This window comes from Mesocricetus auratus, unplaced genomic scaffold, assembly GCF_017639785.1.
Source record: "Mesocricetus auratus isolate SY011 unplaced genomic scaffold, BCM_Maur_2.0 Super-Scaffold_100033, whole genome shotgun sequence".
Taxonomy (NCBI): domain Eukaryota; kingdom Metazoa; phylum Chordata; class Mammalia; order Rodentia; family Cricetidae; genus Mesocricetus; species Mesocricetus auratus.
This window is the reverse complement of record NW_024429213.1, coordinates 14,986,144-15,000,686: the sequence shown is the minus strand read 5'-3', so window position 1 is coordinate 15,000,686 and position 14,543 is coordinate 14,986,144. Positions and strand designations below refer to the sequence as shown.

General features: G+C 43.0%; 1 long non-coding RNA gene across 1 annotated transcript; it reads right to left on the bottom strand.

The window, feature by feature from the left end:
- Positions 1–5,206: 5,206 nt before the first annotated feature.
- Positions 5,207–7,308, bottom strand: LOC121135240. Its single transcript, XR_005872442.1, has 2 exons — positions 7,161–7,308; positions 5,207–5,930 (listed from the first exon to the last, which is right to left on the bottom strand). It is a non-coding gene; the product is annotated as an uncharacterized LOC121135240 (long non-coding RNA).
- Positions 7,309–14,543: the final 7,235 nt, after the last annotated feature.

Genomic DNA, 14,543 nt, shown 5'->3' with positions numbered 1-14,543 from the left:
CCGGTGGCAGAAAGATCTTCACTAACTCCACATTTGACAAAGAGCTGATGTCCAAAATTATAAAGTACTCAAGAAACTAGACATAAAAATACATTTGGGAGTGGTGGCACACACCTTTAATGCCAGCACTAGAGAGGCAAGGGCAGGCAGATTTCTGTGAATTAGAGGCTGGCAAATTCCAGGATGGTGTTGCTGTTGTTACACAGAGAAAGTCTGCCTCAAACAAGAAAGCAAACAAACAAACAACCCAAAACAAAACAAAAAGCCAAATAATCCAATTTAAGAATAGGGTAAAGCAGTCACAAAAAGAGAAACATGGCATGTACTCTCTCATATATGGATTTTAGACATAGATCTGGGGAGTGCCAGCCTACAATCCTATGGCCAGAGAGTCTGGGAAACAGAAACTTCATTTAGTAGCTGATCGAAGAAGAGGCAGACTCCCTTGGTTAAGTACTGAGCTGAACTCAAGAAAGCCAGTAACAGAGAGGGAGGACTGATGATCAAAGGGATTAAGACTGGGCTGGTTTAACCCCCAGAAACAGCTGGGTGTCAGTGAGGAGGCCTAGGGAATCTATTGAGCCTTGGGCAGCAGATCAGTACCCATCCCAAGTATACACACGGACTTTGGACTCCCATAGAACAATGTGAGGTGCACTCTCACCCTGAACTCTTGGGGAAGGGTCTAGGCCCTGCCCTATATGAAAGGACAGACTATGGACACCCCCATGGAGGGCCTCACCATCCCTGGGGGAATGAGGGGATAAGGGGGGTGGGGGGCATGGGAAGAGGGGAGGGAATGGGAGAGGGACCTGGAACTGACTTGTGAAGCAACCTTGTTTCTTATCTAAATTTAAACTGGAAAAAAAGGAAATAAAAAAAAGAATAGGGTAAAGATCTATACAGGGAATTCTCATCAAAAGAATCTCAAATGGCTGAGAAATACCTAAAGAAATGTTCAACATACTTAGCCATCAGGGAAATGCAAATCAAAATGACTCTGAGATTCCATCTACACCTGTCAGAATTGCTAAGGTCAAAAACATAAGTGACAGCTTATGCTGGAGGGGATGTGGACCAAGAGGAACACTTCTCCATTGCTGGTGGGAGTGTAAATTTGTACAGCAACTTTGGAAATCAATGTATCAGTTTCTCAGAAAACTGGAAATCAACCTACCCCCCAAACCCAGTTATACTACTCTTGGGCATATACCCAAAGTATGCTCTATTCAATCACAAAGGCACTTGCTCTACTGTATTCATAGCAGCTTTACTTGTAATAGCCAAAACCTGGGAACAACCTAGATGTCCTGCAATCAAAGAGTGAATTAAAAATGTAGTATATTTACACAATAGAGTATTACTCAACTGTTAAAAACAATGACATCATGAAATTTTGTAGGCAAATGGATGGAACTAATAAAAAATCATCCTGCGGGATGTAACCCAGATTCAGGAATAGTATGTAGTAACTTATAAGTGAATATGAGCTATAAAATAGAGGATAGCCATACTACCAACCACAGACCCAGAGATAGAAGAGATTTTGTGGGTGGACTGAGGGAGGATGAGGATAGAAACATCAGGGTGTCAGGTCGGGGAGGGATGAAAGGGGAAAATACTGAAAGAGACTATTGGACAAGTGGGGGTACATTTTGGGGATGAAATAGAAACCTGGTGCAAGGCAAAATCCCAAAAATCTACAAGGGCAACCCAAGCTAAGACTCCAAGTAATAAGCGATATGTAGCCTGAGCTGGCCATCTCCCGTGACCAGGCAAGACTGGAGGGTTTGGGACACCAACAAAGCCCAACAAAAAAGACTTTTGGGACTTGTGCTCACTCTCATTGTGCACTGAGATTTAATCTCTGGCCTTGAATTTGAAAGTTCCCTTTGGCTTCTATCCTAGCTCCAGTGAATGGGCCTGTGGCACTCTGTCTGCATGAGGGTGGGAAGTGTAAGGCTTGGTGCTTGCCTGAAACATATCATTTCTTCCTGTGAGCCAGCATGGTCCCTGAGACCCAGAGTCTGCCAAAGACTCAAAACACATGGACAGAATACATTCTGTGAAGAAAGTCCCATGAATCCCAAAGGATCCTGAGTCTGTGAGTTGCATGAAATGAAGCTTCCTTAAACCTCGGGCAGCCCTCCAGCCCTCCTTATGTCTTTTCACACAAGAAGGTGGGGGTGTGTGCCTTTCACATCAACATGAATATGACTCTGTTCTGTGTATACCATACACACTTTTTTCTCCCTTGGGAATGGCAGTGGCTGTATAGTGGATCTCCAGTAGGGATTTCAGCTAATGTTCCCTCAGGGATACAGTGGCTGGAACATGAAAGATCCCAGCACTCCCGGTGTGGTTGCTGCTTGAATCACTGTAAAATCAGAGACTCTTCTGTGCCTTTTGGGAATAATGCGATGTTTTGTAGACACAATTTCTAATATCACACAAACTTAAAGAAAAGGCTTGTTATTACTAACAACATGAACCTGAGACTAGTATTTAGAGACAGTACTCATCATGTATGCTGCAGTAGGCATCGCATTCATCTTCTTTTATCCAATCTTTTACATCTCTTTGAAGAAGGTAGCATCACTTGTATATGGAGAGGGATAACATTAAGATTTGCAGCCTGTGCAATGCTTCAGTATCCAGCAATTGTTAGACAGGTACATGAGATCAAATTCCAGGGTTCGTTGAATGGACTGCCCAGGAAGCGTCCATTTCAGGAAGTCCCCATCAGCTTCCCCCAGCTCCTGACTCATCGCTGTCCCCATACTGGCTGCCCTGACTCCTCAGCCCATGCAGGGGTTCCTCCTTGTCCTCCTCCTCTCAGAATCTCCTCCGACAGAACACTCTCTCCATCCCCATCGATCAAAGGTTGCTGAGGTGCACACTGATTCCCACTGTGTTAGGAAAGGGTACAGTCCTTGGCACTTTTACAGAGATGGAATGCTTGCTCTTTGCATGTCCTGCCTGCATTGGAGGAGCACAGGCCCTCTGTTGCAGAGTTGGTTTCTGTGTCTGACGTAATGTGCTGGTTAGGATTCCTTCTCTTCCCCAAAGCCCAAACTAGCTCCAGAAGAATATAATTTATTTATCCATCACCCTGCCACCCGCAGGCCCACATAACATTGAACCCACTAGCACCCTCAGAGGCTTGTGATTGTCACTGGCTGTTTCAAAAAGGTGCAAGTTCACTTGATAAATATGAAGATAAGGCAGATGATGTCTGAGGTTAAACCAGATGGGGAAATGATAGCTCTCCTAGTTTCTCAGAAAAGTGTCACATGTCACCAACAGCAGTGGCCTGCTCTGGAGAGCTGTGTCATATATCGCAATGACAGCTTGGTTGTGAGCTCAGACCCAGCATTGTCTTCTGGTTATTTGAGGCTCGGTGGGAAAGGGCATTTACTGGTTTCTTTCCATCTTCCAGGTTATTTAAAACATTAAAAATACATCACAGGTTTTATTCTAAGTTTTGCAAAGTACAGGAACTACTAGGGCAAGAAGTCATGAAGTTTCCTAAATTTCCACCGATATGTTTTTGTTATCAGCCCACATCCCAGAACGGTACACTGATTTCTGGACTGCAAGAGATATTCTATTCTGTAACAGACCCTATGCTCTCATAAAACTGTCTTCTTTTCCTTTCCTCTTTTTAAGCTGTTTCACATTTTTTATTTAGGGATGGGTGCATGTGTACTAGTACAGGTGTGAAAGTCAGATGACAACTTCAGATAGATCCCAGAGGTCAAACTCTGATTATCATGCATGCTGCCCTTTACCTACTGAGCCAGCTCATCAGCCTTTTGTCTCTTTAACCGCAGTATCAGAAGCTCCACGGTTCTTTATTTGAGGACTGACCATGTGTCAGATGTTTTGCACATTTTACTGACAACTGTCATATGATCCCTGTGATCTCTATTCAAGTTTCTTAGATTATTAAATGAAACCTGGGGAGGTTAGAGCACACATCCTCCTTACCACAGAGCTTGAAGTTGTGGGGCTGGGCCTAAAATGAGGACTCTCACAATCCACCCCATACACTTTTAATCAGATCCTTAAATCCTTTCTTCTTTCTTGTGTATATTCAGCATGTTTGGGGGAGCATATGTATATCTCTTTGTATGGGGAATGGAAGGCAACCTCAGGTTTATTCCTGGAATGCTGTCCATCTTTTATCTTATTTTATATTATTTTTTGAGCTTGCTATGTAAACTGGATGTTCCCAGGTCTCCTTCTCCCCAGCATTGAAATAACAACTGTGTACCCCTACACACAGCTTTTTTTGCGTGAGTTCCAGGAATTGAACTCAGGTGAGTGAGGTATCAACCTAAATCTACAAAATTCTATGTTTTTTGGTTTTTGAGACAAGGTTTCTCTGTATTGTTTTGGAGGCTGTCCTGGAACTCGCTCTGTAGACCAGGCTGGTCTCGAACTCACAGAGATCCGCCTGCCTCTGCCTCCCAAGTGCTGGGCTTAAAGGCATGCACCACCAACACCCGGCCACAAAATTCTATTTTAGCATTGTGAAGTAACTCTCCTGTGCTTGCATGCCATGCATGTAAACTTAGAAATTAAAAAAAATAGAAGCAAACCCTGCTACTTATTTGTGCAATTTGACTCAGACAAGGTATATTTTTCCATTAATCTATTCCATTCATAACGTTAGGTTTGAGGTTGACACACTTGAAAAGAAATTGAGTTCATATGATGAATAAAGTGTAGAAAATTGGACTTCAGCATATAGTGTACAATAGATGCCTATGTCTGTGGACCAGTACATGAGTTTTCAAAATCATCCAACACCTATTAACTTCTTATTGAGTTTGTATTGAAGATGATGTCACCTATAATTTGTAGATGAGCTCCTTGGATATTCACATTTCAGTCTAAACTATACTGATTGTCCAAACCTCCTGGGAATGTAGAGTATTTGATACAGAATATGCCAATGTCCTAGTCCATAACCACTTTGTAGTAAAACTAGCAAAAACAAGGTAATGTTTGATTCATAAATGTGCACAAGGTACCTTGGCTATGCCAAGAGGAGAAAAGAAGAGAAAACAAAGAAAAGTGAGGAAATGGGAACAGAAAAAGAAGGAAGAGTAGTGTGCCTCTGTAATTGTGAATCAACATGCCTGTAGTAGACAGTCCTATTTTTGTAGTCATAGGCTTGGCTCCATACTACTAGACATTATTGTAGTTGTTAATGTAATTTATTTTAGAATTTCGTATGTGAGTTCTGTATTACATCATGTGCATCATTTCCTGCTGAACTGACTCCAACTCATCCTGTATTTCTCCCTCTCAAATGCTTGTCTTCTTCTTCTCCCTCTTCATCATCATCATCTTCTTCTTCAATTATTATCTCATATGTATCCATACATACACACATGTATGTATACAAACATACATACATATATACATACATATAGATTTCATATAAATATAACCTGATAAGTCTGTTTGGCATTTCTCATAGGTGTATGTGTTTAGAACAGACCACTAAGGATTGTATATCCTGCTAGGGACTTAGTTCGGTGAAAGGCTTATTCTTCATCTCTCAGCAACCATTATGCTGCTATAGTTCTTCCCTGTAGTTCTTCATCTGGGGGTAAAGCCTTGTGAGATTTCCCCAAGTCTTGTTGGCAGGTCAACTGATAGGGTCATTGTGTTAGTTCTTTTCAGGTATGCTTATCGTTAGGGTAACATTGGTGCAGCTCCCCTGCCATATATAGATGGCAGTACCTCCCAGTGACATGCGAGTCCTCTGGCTCTTCCAGTCTTTCCTCTCCTGTTTCTGCGATGTTCCCTGAGCCTTCAGTGAGGGCTATATTCTAGATGGATCAATTACGGCTGGGGCCCCGCAGCCGTTTGTTCTCTGCATTTTGACCAGTTGTAGATTTCTGTATGGTCTTCCTCTGCTGAAAAAGAAACTGCTTTGATTAGGGAGAAGAGTGATAATTAGACACTTATACTTACACAGTTTTAAGGATAAGCATTTATAAATGCATTTAGAAATTATACTAGTTTAGGAAAGTGGTAGTACTAGTTCTACTCTAGGTTCCATGACTACCAGTCAAAGGTATGATACTGCAGGTATTATTCCTTCTTATTGAGATTGTCTTTAAGTTCAACTAGATAGCTATTGTTTACCTCAAAATGTAAGTCTACTATTGCACCTTTTGAGATACCTTGACATTCTGTCTATTGCTGTGATCCATAAATGTTATACCTAGGTAAATGTATAGATTGCTTTGGTCCCTTAGTGCCTTGAATAGTTTGTTCAAGTTCTATGACAGCTAGTCCTCAGAGAGAAAGCTTCCTGTCTCCTTTTAGATATTCATGTTCCATACCTAAACACTACAGGATATGAATTAGCAGATACATTCACTCATTGATTCTTCCTATTAATTTTTTATCATCTTCTGCTTCAGTCACTGTTGGGGAAGTCCTGTGTATATGTCAATAAATTACTGCTGGCCAATAGGAATCTAGATAGGTGGGGCTAGGAGTCCAGGAGGATTCTAGGAAGGAGAAACACAGGAGAGTTCGAGATGTAACGCCATGGGGTAGGAGGCCCGGAAACCTCTCCGGTAAGAGACATACTTAGATTAACAATTATGGGGTAATTACTTAAGTCAGAGCTAGCCAGTAAGAAACAAGCAAGGACAACAGCTTCATAGTTAATATAGCCTCCTGTGTGTTTATTTGGGGACTACAAAGCGGCAGAGCCCAGACGGCTGGCGGGGGATAAACCAAAGCAGCTAGCAAAGAAAAAGCTTCTCTTAACAGTCACCTTATTTGCAAAGCATAAACAAGTTTCATAAATACTGCCGAAACATACAATTTTTAGAAACCAAGAGACTAATAGAAAAGCTGGCTTGACTGTAAAGTCAGTTATTCCTTGGTATAACAGGGCCCCAGACCTTAGCACAACTGACTCCATTTAGGCTGTAAAATTCAGCATATAAATAGTACAACCTGCCAAAAATTATGACAAGGACCTAACCCATGTAAGTCCTTAGATCTGGGAAAGCCTCAAAATGATCTAACCTTGTTTTGGCTTCTGTAGCTCAGCTTCTGGCTAACTGTTCTTGTTAACTGAAGTATGTCATTACAGTACATGGTTTTTGTGCTTAAGAACTCACCGTGAGAATGGTTTAGTGCTACACTGGGATCCTGAACACTCATTGTAGCTGCAGGATGTCTGAACAATCTTCTCTGTTGAATACACAACATTTCTGGAGGCTCCACCGAGATCCTGGAGACCAGACCTGGAGACACTGGGTATCTCAGAGACCCTGGAGTGAGGAAGAGCACGGTGGTCAGGGGACTCCCAGGGGATGAATAACCAGAGATGTTCCAGATCCCCAGGGCGCCCTTTGATCAATAGCTGCCTAATGCTTCAGAGGGGTCTATACGTCTACCCCAAAAGGAAATAAATTAAAATGCCTGGTCTGTCACCTCTAGAGGTGAATCTGGTTAAGGAACCTTGTGCTTGGGCACATAGGAGAGAGGTGGGACACGGCTGCTAATCCTGAGTCATGGATCCATGTGAGACATCACTGGATCCCTCTCTCTGTTCAGGTGTATGAACATGCGGTGGCCATCCCTGGTTGTTTTTACTGTGTGTGTGTGTGTGTGTGTGTGTGTGTGTGTCTCTGTCTGTCTGTCTGTCTGTCTGTCTGACTGACTGACTGACTGACTGACTGTCTGTGTCTTTCTATGTGTCTCTGCCAGTTTCATTTCCTTATATTGACTAGTGGTATTCTCTGAAGTGAGATCCTCCCCTTCCCTTGGTTTAAGACCTGTGCCCTCTACTGTTAGGGACTATCTTAGTTAGGATTCCTATTGCTGTGAATAGACACTATGACCATGGCGACTCTTAAAAAGGAAGAGTTCATAGAGATGGCAGCTTGCATTTTTCAGAGGTTTAGTCTATTATCATCATGATGAGGAGCATGGGGGCACTCAGACAAACATGGTACTGGCTACATCTGGATCAGAAGACAACAGAAATTAGACTGAGACACTGGATGGTATTTTGAGCATAGGAAACCCTAAAGCCTACCCCCACAGTGACACACTTCCTCCAACAGGGCCATACATACTCAGACAAAGCCACACCTCCTAATAGTGACACTCCCTATGAGCTTATGGGAGTCAATTACATTCAAATTACCGCAGGGACCTGAGTTGGGGGACTCACAAGGGGTGCACAACCTGAGATATTCCAGGTTCCAAGGGATCTCTTTGATTAATTGCTGCCTTACACTTTAGGGAGTTCTGATACCTCTACCCCCAAAAGAAAAGAGTTAAAAAGTCTCCTGGTCTGTCACCTACAGAGGTGAATCTGGTTAAGATGCCTTCTATTCGAAATAGGAGAGAAGTTGCAAATTTCTCTGCCAGGTCACCCAGAGACCCAAAATATCCTCCACCTGTCCCACTGCAGGAGCAGGAACATTTGCTTGCTTTGTTGCTTGACTTCTGATCAAGGTCAGGGTTGGACCTTATGTGGAGGTGGGAGGTACTGGACCTCTCATCCAGGGCTACCTGCCATCTGAGAGTGCACACAGGGAGAGGGGGAAATAGTTCCCCCAGGTGAGCATCCCCTCAGCTCTGTGCCTGCTCTAAGCAGTCCCAGGAAGGGGGGAGAGTTACCCCGGCATGAGCCAGAAGGAAAAGAGAAAATTCCCTTCCTTCTCTTTCATGGATTATGTCTCCTTTTTAATCAATGATTCATGAAATATACCATTCTCTAAAAAAGTAAAACAAATGAACAAGCAACAGCAAAAAACAAAAACAACAACAATATAAAAAACAACCAGGACCCTGGACCGGGCAGGAGGATCATTTCCAGACAATGCAGCCTGGACAGAATAGATTTTCCCTTCTGTTCAAAACTTACTGACCAAGGAGACTTTAAACAACTTTAACTAGGTCCTTTTTAAAGGATTAAAGACAACTACTAAAAATATTTCCTTTGTCACCCAGTTGGCCCTAGATAGTAGAAAAAGTTATAAAAGTTAAAAAAAAAAACCTTAAAGGTATAAGCAGGTTCCAGTTGCCTGAGGTAGCTCAAAGGGTGTTAACAACAGACAAATGATTGGGACAAGACCTTTTGCCTAAACTGAAAGCTACCATCACCTTCTGATGATGAGACACAGTTATACTTACAGATACCCAGCAAACTTTTGGTGTCCCACCCTCTGTCAGAAGAATACCTCCTCGCTAAAAGTTCTGCCTCCAATCTTAAGATACAATTGGACTCTCAAACTGATAATGATTCCCAGACATGTAAGCAGAAAGCAACGCCCCACCACCACAGGACTGACCCAGTATCACGTTCCTACCAGTTCAGCTACCCCTGTCCATATTGAACAATACCCAATGACCCTGGACACAAAAGGGGAAATTGCAATCCATATTCCCTGTTTGGAAGAGACAGGAATCCTGGTCCCCTGCCAGTCACAGTCACACTGGAATACAGCTCTCCTGCCTGTGAAGAAACCTGGGACCTCCGATTCTCATGAGACTGACTCCTACAGAGAAACAATTGTATACTATCTTGGACCTGAAAGGCACATTCTTCTGCTTCCCATTGGCAGAGATGAGTCAACCCATCTCTGCCTTTAAATGTACAGACCCAGTGGGAGGTTACAGTGGGCAACATACCTGGACCAGGTTTCCCCAGGATTTAAATACATTAAATAGAGACCTCCTGCCCTTCTGCCAGATGTTTACCGGGAAAATAGATTATAAAAGGGCCACTGAGGACTGCTGCAAGAGTTACAGACCTTGGGCTACAAGATGTCAGCTAAAATAGCCCAACTTTATGAAAGGCTACCTATCTTGGCTACCAGCAGAGGAGAGGTAAAAGCATCCTGTCTCAGATAAGATTGCTGCCATCCTTCAGATCCAAACTCCAAGGACTAAGAGACAAAGAGTTCCTAGGTACATCTATTTCTGCCTCTGGATACCAGAGTTTGTGGAAACAGCAAGGCCTCTATACACCAGCTCCTAATCTGTACTAAGACTAAACAAAAGACAAAGGGGGTTTTAATCCAAACTTTGGGACCCATAGAAGCACCCTGTGACATACCTGTCCAAACAATTGGACCCTGTAGCCACAGGATGGCTCACCTGTCAAAGAGCTGTGGCAGCTAATACTAGTTTAATGGAAGAAATCGAGCAAGGTAACTCTGCGTCAAGATTGTATACTCACAGCACCAGAACACTGGCTGTCTAATGCCTGTGTGACCCAGTCCAAGACCCTACTCTTGGCCCACCCTCGAGTCTGATTTGAGAAACCTACTGCCTCCACCGTTAATTTGGCTACCCTGTTTCCTGATGATGCAGCTGATCATCCATGACTGTCAGGTGATGAAAGATAAGAACAGGTACCTGGGAGCTGCAGCAGTCACTTTAACTGATTTGGACCCAAGCCAGGTAGCTCATCCCAGAGAGAACTGATTTATCTGACCCAGGCTCTCAGATGGAGAAAAGTCTACCACCATATACATATACACACATATAAAAGTCGGAATGCTTTTACTTTCAGGAATATTCATGGTATGATCCATGAAGAAAGAGGGCTTCTCGGGTGGGAGAGATGGCTCAGAGGTTAAGAGCACTGTCTGTTCTTCCAAAGGTCCTGAGTTCAATTCTCAGCAACCACATAGTGGCTCACAACCATCTGTAATGAGACCTGGTGCCTTCTTCTGGCCAGCAGGCATCCATGCAGGCAGAACAATGTATACATAATCAATCAATCAATAAATAAATCTTTAAAAAAAAAGCCAGGCGGTGGTGGCACGCACCTTTAATCCCAGAACTCGGGAGGCAGAGGCAGGCGGATCTCTGTGAGTTCAAGGCCGGGATGGTCCGACAGCCTCCAAAACAATACAGAGAAACCCTGTCTCGTAAAGCCAAAAAAAAAAAGAAAGAAAGAAAGAAAGAAAGAGGTCTTCTCACTACTTATTTTAAAAATCTTGGCCCTCCTAGACGTTATTTGATTTCCCCTACAAATTGCTGTCCTCTGCTGCTGGGCTTCTCACCTGACTGACCAACAACAGCCCTAAGACCAGTGGAGCCTATTGATGTTCTGATGACATAACATGACTCAGTGCTGCCTGAGACTCCATGGTAAAGAAGAAAGGGACAGCTCAAAGCCTCAGGTTGATGGAGGACACCAAAAGGAAAGATCATTCTCCCAGAAACAACTGTCAGGACCCTGGTAACTGACTTTCACCAGGCTACTCATCTGGGACCCACACAACTTTCCAAGTAGCTCAGATCAAGGTGTCTTCTGTTTGCATGTGTTCCTGCAGGCCAGAAGAGGACTCTAGATCTCATTACGGATGGTTGTGAATTATCATGTGGTTGCTGGGAATTGAACTCATGACCTCTGGAAGAACAACCAGTGCTCTTAACCTCCGAGCCATCTCTCCAGCCCCTGTACTTGCTACTTTTTAAAAGATACCTTTTCTGGATGGGTAAAAGTGTTCCTAACCCAAACTGAAACTGTTCAAATAGTAGCTAAAAAGTCCCTCCAGGAACTGATTCCTGATTTGGCCTCCCTCTAGTAATGGGGTCCAACAGTGGTCTAGCTTTCACAGCCAGACCCTCTAAATTACTAGCTAAAGTTTTAGACATAGATTTAAAACTTCGGAGTTCTGGACAGGTAAAAGGATAAACAGGACATTAAAAGACACTTTAACAAAACTCTCATTAGAGTCTAGCAAAGGATGGATTGACCTCCTTTCTTTGCTTTGCTTTTGACCTGCTGCATCCCTTATAGGAAAAGATTTAACCCCCATGAGACTATGTTTGGAAGACCTCCCCCACCGCTTCCCAGGCTCAGAGACCCGCAGTTGGCTGTCCTCTCTATCCATTCGTTTCTCACGCCACTACAGGCCCTCCAGTTCTCCACACAGGCTATTCATTGAACTGTCCTAGAGACCCAGATGACCCCTTGTTCAATACAGTGATAACATCTGGGTCAAGAGAGTAGCCAAAGGGACGCTTAAACTAACCTGTAAAGGGCCCTGTGAGGTGATTCTCTCCACTTCTATGACAGCCAAGGTAGCTGGCGTCACACCATGGAGCCACCACATGCAGGTCAAGAAAGCAGAAGCCATAGATGCTGATGTCAAATGCACTGTCTCTGGACTATGTCCCATTGAAATGAAAGTTTCACAGGGCCCTTCCACTCCCTGTCCCTTTACCTCCTGACACTTGTGTTTGGTACATATACAGGGTCATGGTCCAACCCCCACTGCCCTCAGGCCTGAACTGGAAACTGAGGAAGACAGACACAGGGAAAGTATTAGCAAATGTGACTACAGACCAGCAACCCCTATTTCATCTTGACCTTTGCTCACTGATGCCCACTTTAAGTGCCTGGTTGTATGGAGAAAAGGAAAAATGGGAATTTATCTTCTAAGATATGAATAGAGTTTATAACTCTACGCATGCCTTCTGGCTGGCCCCCAAGTTGCTAAAACAAGGGCATTTCCATTACAAAAACTGGGATTATAAAACTGAGACTTCCTGAAAAGTTCCTTCACAACATTCTAGTCTTTGAGAAAGAGGAAGAACTTGGGGAATCAGATTCTATGCCTTCCTGGTTATGCTTAGACTGTACTACATAGGGATGGGAACTAACCAGACTGTCAGCCTATTTACTGACAACTCTTTGTGACAGATTAATGTTTGAGGACTTACAAAAGACTGAAACTTGTCTAATGTCCCAAACCTTTAACCTAGGCACTTTCCCTTATTCTGATGCCTGCTATTCTGACTTATAGGTTAATTCTTCTGGATAACAGCAATATTACCGAGTCTCTGAGACTACTTGGTGGGCTTGTACCAATGGTTTGACTAAATGTATCTTTTCTGATGTTTTCCAAACTAAGTTGACAGGTTGATCAAGACCTGGAGGTATTAAAACAACAGTTAGATTCCCTTGCAGAAATGATCATACTTCTCATGAAATAAAGGAAACTATGTTTGGCTTTGGAAAAACCTCTTGTTTCTATGCTAGTTGATCAGGAGAATTAGAGAAAACCATGCCAAGGTTGGGTAAATAACTGGTACCAATCTCTTGATCTCCCTGGCTAACTCCTCTGCTATCAGCACTGGATGGGCCTTTAATTCTCATTCTAAATAGACGAACACGAGGACCCTGCATCTTAAATTAAAACGGGATGAGCCCATAATTTGACTCATGCACTAAGACCAGTAAGGAATTTAACAGGGCTCCAGACCTTGGTAGGCCCCCAGACATTAGCACAACTGACTCTATGATAGAAATGCCACTCAGCCTGTAAAACTCAGCATATAGACACCGCCAGCCAACACTAAAACAATGGCCTAACCCATCAAAGTCCATAGTTCTGGGAATGTTTCTAAATGTACTAATCTTGCTTTGGGCTTCTGTAGTTCTGCTTCTGGCCAACTGTTCTTGTTAACTAAGTATGTCAACCCAGAGCATGGTTTTTGTGCTAAAAAGCTCACCCTGAGAAAGGCTCAGGGCTACACTGGGATAAAGAACAACCCGTATAGTAGCCAGCTGGTTAATAAACTTTCTATTGGCTTAAACCCATGTCCATGCAGTCTTCTCTGGTGAATACCCTACAACTGGCAGAAGAAGTTGCTGAAAATTTTGAATCATGTTGTTTAGAAATTCTCATTGTTTCCTAGGCTTTGTAGTTGAACTGTAGGTATGTGACCACTGAGGCCATATGTACCTGTCACAGTGCAGAAAACTATGCATGCAGATGTTAATTCATTGGTTTTTAAAGATCTGTAAATGGTTTGATGAATCCAGAATTTATTAATGTGTTGCTAAACAAACAGAAAGAGAGGGAGAGAGAGAGAGAGAGAGAGAGAGAGAGAGAGAGAGAGAGAGAGAGAGAGAGAGAGAGAGGAGAGAATTTAAGGTTCTGGACACTGAGTGTTTGGTTAGCTGCTATTAGAGCCTATGTCTTGGAGAAAGTCTCTCACACCAGATCCTTCATAATCAATTCTCTTTAACTCAGAGGCCTTCCCGAAATTCCTGTCCCTCTGGATTTGCTTGTCTGCTGTTGCCACACAGGAGGCCGTGGAACCACCAGCTTCACCTCATTTAATGGATAGAGCCTGAGAGTCACCTCTATCATCCCAGTCCTCCCCATTGACTATGTTGACTATGGACCCATCTTACTTACTTAATTGATTGTTTAATTAATTAATCTCCATAGACAATAGTGAGAATTCTCCACACTGCTTCTGGCTGTATTAATGAGATCTTACACCTTAGAGACAAACATGCTCATGCCTGAGCCAAAAATTAGTTCACCATTCTCTCCAACAGATTAGGTAATTCGCAGAATTATTTTAACCATAGCATATTCAATTCAGCAATAACGGCAATGACTGCTTCTTGCTTTTCGACAAATACATGAAAAATCTATTCCAACTTAGGGGCTTAAAGAGCACTCATTTCTTTTCTGAGTTCTACAGTCCAATGACTATCATGGATCACTTGA